Raw genomic sequence first — 5,000 nt, 5'->3', positions numbered from 1 at the left:
CAATTGCTCGCGTACTCTTCATTAAGGACACCGTAGGATCTTTAACGTACACCAACGAATGCTGACACATGGGACGCCCAGGTGAACGTCTATCTGAGGGACGACACACGCATTCAGCACGCTGCCTGTGAAATACCAAGATGACAGTTTATATCTGGGCTGAGATGCAATCCCAGGCGAGATAGCTTAGAGGCTGGTGTGCGTACTTCCAGTCTAGGTCATTCTGCCAACCCACTCAGCTTCAGCATTGTAAGGAAATTCACCGAGTCGTTTTGATCGTTCATCTGAATGGCCTTCTTCGGATATGAAGGGCAAACAACACAACGTGTGCAGGGGGGAGGAAATATGATCACACATCAAAGTCCATTCACCACTCATGATCAATATGAACTAGGGAGTTTGGCTGGAGCACCAAATTGCATCCCACATGAAGGCAGGATTCATTCCGTGGATGGCAAGGCACAAGTGAAAGGTACATTTCTCTCTTGAAGGAGTTGCATGTTCACACATTGTTGATGAGTGACATAAACTCGTGTTGCATATTATTTGAATAGAAATGTGCTTGTTTTCTGTAACTCGTCTTTCATAACTTGTTGCACACATCTGCATGCTCTGTTTAATATCCATTGGATTTGGACTGCAGTTGTACTTCATTTATTTTCTTGCACAGCATTCCAGGTATTGAAGGACATTTTACTGTGGCACACCAAAATAATTTTTGATGTTATTGCCAATGTCAAAAAAACAACAAACAATTTCTCTTCCTAAATGTATATAATGTTGGAGCTTCAATGCATTTGTTTCTGTGTGTGATGTTGCATGTCACTTGAGATTCTGTTGATGTAACGATTTGTGCATCAATGCTGTTGTTTTTCAATTTTTTTATTGCATTTACGAAGTCACAAGCAACGTTTGTGACATTAAGCAGAAAAACTCTGTTACCTTTAAATCACAGCAAGCAAGTTGCAGTAGTTTCATTGTTATCCACACGCTTTTTGAGAAAAACAGGGGGGATATTGTAATCGGCTCTGTCCATCATGCGATTTTAGACTCCACAACGGTTGGGCAGAAATTCACCAAACTTGATAGATATGATCACCACATGGCAAGAAATCGCAGGAGCAGTATGGTTTTGGCCTCACCCCCTGGGGTGGGGTCAAAAGGTCAACCAACAAAATGTGATTACGGGCACATTTAGAAACATTTTTAATGAAACTTTGTATGTGCAATCAACATTGGAGGATGCATGAAATATGTAATGATTTTTTGGATTTGACCCCAGGTGAATGCCCAAGGGGGTGGGGACTCAGGGTCACATGGATCAAAATGGGGGGGGGGTGGGGTGGGAAACTCAAAATTTGATTTTGGGTCGTTCCTGGTGGAACTATTTGCCATCTTCCAACTTTGCTTTAGGTGGGAATTTGTGAAGGCGCACCATCGACGTCACTCTCGTTGAAAGTTGGCTTCATCTCTTGCATAGATGTTGCCAAGAACAAGATTGTTTTTGGGGTTTGAAGCTGGTGTTTTGTTTTGTGGAAGTCATACTTTTGAGTCTTGTCACTTGCAACTCATGTTCTGGTTGTTGTCAGTTAAAATCAGTTTTGTATAAAAAGTCTATAGCTTCTGGAAGAGTGAAGGGACAGAGAGTAAAATGACAACATTGTTCCATTACTTTCTGCTCTCGCTCTTCCATGAGCCTCAACCATGTGCACACCAAAATAAGTGACATTGGGTTCACATTTATAAACTATAACGGCACTCAGTTGAGCACATACCTCCGCCAGGCTGAACGGTTGATGCTTTGTATCTCACTGATAGGTCAGATCTGTATCCAGACCTGAACTAAAATCTAATTGGCTTGTTCTCGTCATCAAACAAACTCATCCACCAAGTTTTGTCATCCATTCACAACTTTTTTTGAGATATACAGGGTGTCCCAAAAAAAATACAACTTTTCATCTGCAAAGAGGATGGTCATAACATATATATTTTTAAAAAAAGATATATGGCTGGATAGAAAGCTGAAAGGTTGAAGTTTATTGTACCAATGTCAAAATTGGCACCAAAATTTAAATTTTGGTATAAAATCGTCGTTTTCTTTTAGACCACATGTTCGACGTAGGCTCCACGTTGTCCGATCACTGCCTACAAACGCGTTGTCATGTTCTCCATCACTTTGGGAAACGTTTCCTGAGGAATGTTCTGGATTTCTCGGTGGATGCTTTCCTTCAGCTGATCAAGTCTGAGGCCAAGGGTTTCCATAGATCCTGTCCTTGAGATACCCCCCACAAGAAGAAGTTTGGAGGAGTAAGGTCAGGGGAATACGGTGGCCACTCAACGTCTTCGTAGAGGGAGATAAAGTGGCCCTCAAGATGTTGGTTGAGAAAACGCCTTGCTTGCCTAGCTGTATGGGGCGGCGCCCCATCCTGCTGGAACCACTTGGTTCTCATCTGGATCAGGTTGTTTCTCCTACGGGCCTGAGTACGTAGCTCAGGCAGATAGAATTCCTGAATCATTTCGCGATAGTTCCTCTGGTTTACCGTGCAAGTGCGTCCCTGGTCATCTTCAAAGAAGTATGGACCAATTATCCCATACCAACCAACCGCCACCCATGTGGTGACTTTGAGATCAGATCGAGGCACCAGTTCAGTTGATGCATTACCAGGATTTTCAGTTCCCCAGTACCGAAAGTTTTGCTTGTTTACCTCCCCGGACAAGTGAGCATGGCATTCGTCCGTCATGTGAAGTTTTTTGAGGAAGTCTGCATCGTCCTCCAACTTTCCTGAGAACCAATTTGCAAATTCTAGTCGTTTTCGTTTCTGTTGAATCAGTAAGCACCATTTCCGTTTGAATTTCGTATGGAAAGGCATGAATGTCTTGGCGAAGGATCCTCTGAACGGTGCTCTTATGAATGTTTGTCTCGGCAGAAAGTTGTCGAATCGATTTTTTTGGACTCTCAACGACCGCCTGTCTCACCATTTCCACATTTTCTTCACTACGACCTGTCCTCTTCTGACCACTGTGACCCTTGTGAAGGTCACAGATGGTTCCCACATTGGTAAACCTTGCGATGGTGCACTTTATTATCCGAAAGTTTGGTGCATGGCACAAGTGGATACCGAAATGTCTCGAGTAAACACGTTGCACCTGTATGACACTTTTCGTCTGGTGCCAAAGTTCAACAATTTTGGTCCGTTGTTGTACGGTCAGTCTTGGCATTTTTCTGGTGCTTGCTTGGTATCAAAAGAAACTTCAGGGTCTCTGCAACAAGAAATGAAGCATTGGTGACAAAATTACTGCTTTTTTTTTTAGGATCAAACGAAGCATTTTAAAAGTTGTATATTTTTTTGGGACACCCTATAGTGCGAAATGTCGTTTTTGGCCCCATTTCTCAATAGTGAAGAATTACTTGTAAAAAAAAAAAAAAAATTTTTAATCTCGAATCCATATTCGGATCTTCACCAAAATCGAATCGGTTCTTCCTTGTCACACACCCAACCTGTCCACCACGTTTCATCCGAATACGGCCACAACTTGTTTAGATTTTGTGCTATATATAGTTTTTGGGCCCTATTTATTAATGGTGAAGATTCAATTTTGAAAATTTACACTTCGTTGCTTTGGGACAGGGGGAATGCAAGGCTTGAGCAGGAATTTGGAATTTTGGCTAGGTGATGGATGACCAGTCTATGGCTGTCTTTGGAGACCATCCTTGCTAAATGGTCAGCCCAAGAGAGGTCATTGGTCATAGTGAGACCTCGAAGTTCAAGAGATCCCTTTTTAGTGGCCAGTCAACGAAAGAGATGGTTGGGTTCGTTTTACAATCCTTATGTTGTGTTGGTAAGGATGAGATTTGCCAGGATTGAAAGACTCGTTTTATTTATCAGATTTGAATGTGATGTATTGCAGCTCAGCAGAGATTGGCGAAGCTGTCGTCTGCCTGTCAGTGGGATGTGTTGCTGTAAAACACAATTCAAAGTCTTCTGCAAAAAGACGAGAGTGTTTTCCAGAGCATCAGAGAGTGGAGGAAGTCATAAAGCGAGGGAGACTTTTATGCTGCAGATGAGATTGACAACCGGTGCCGGATGCCGGACTGTCACATACTTGCAAAATTTATACTGATACAGTCTTAACCTATTTTTCAACGTTTGGCACCTCTAACTATTTGCAGCACGTCGATAGTTGAGTGACTGGGATGGAGTCTAAACTGGTGGTTCGAGATCAGACTGTTTGAAAGATGGAAAGAGAGGGAACAAACACCTGAGACAGACGTGACAAGGTGCCATCAAAAATTTAAGAAAGGATAATGATTGGATAGTTTGTTATTTTATATTATCAAGATGTTGTCTCGCTCACCTCAGGCTAGATGCACACTTTTTGTGAACCTTACAGAGTATGGATGGTAAAGTTGCCTGCACTCAGGAAAGCCTTCAATGTTTAAAAAGCAAAGCTCCTTGACAGCAATAGCCTCACCATAGGATTGTGTACAATGGCTGAGAATGTGGATGGGATAAGCTGGTGCATGAAAGAACGTAGGCTTTTGGGAAAGCACTCCCAGGCAGAATCAGCATCTGATGGTGTGGAGGTGGCAGCCCAATGCCTCTAGCTATCCCACCCAATATGTCATCTCTGGTACAACGATTCATGCAGTGAGAAAATTTCCAGAAAGCAGATTGCTTTTTCATCCTGGAAAACCATCCTTACTGATGGGAATGTGCAGTCACTCTACATAGCTCGTAACCATTGTTTTGCCATCATCAGGTGCACCAAAATTTGGCATTAGGCCCACCTGAGGTCCCAATCTTTGTAGACCATTCACCATCCACAAAACTTGTTGGCAGTTGGTCGTCCGTTTGTGGAGCGTGTCCGTAATCCGTTTGTGGAGCGTGCCCATCGTCCATTTGTGGGGTGTGTCCATCATCCAGTCTCGTATGTTCCTTCACTCTTGAAGAAAGGTTCTGCTCATGCTAAGGCTGACAGCCATAATTTTGTCTTTGAAG

The 5,000-nt window shown here is 42.9% G+C and overlaps 1 protein-coding gene across 11 annotated transcripts in view; it reads left to right on the top strand.

The window, feature by feature from the left end:
* LOC147026201 (dynamin-1-like) overlaps positions 1-5,000 on the top strand; it is a 176,466-nt gene that overhangs the window by 120,026 nt on the left and 51,440 nt on the right. The gene's annotated exons all lie outside the window — the stretch shown is intronic.

This window comes from Eptatretus burgeri, chromosome 5, assembly GCF_056783735.1.
Source record: "Eptatretus burgeri isolate ZD-2024b chromosome 5, Ebu_testis_v1, whole genome shotgun sequence".
In the NCBI taxonomy this organism is placed as follows: domain Eukaryota; kingdom Metazoa; phylum Chordata; class Myxini; order Myxiniformes; family Myxinidae; genus Eptatretus; species Eptatretus burgeri.
The sequence above is the reverse complement of the archived record's forward strand: the minus strand, read 5'-3'. Positions and strand labels throughout refer to the sequence as shown.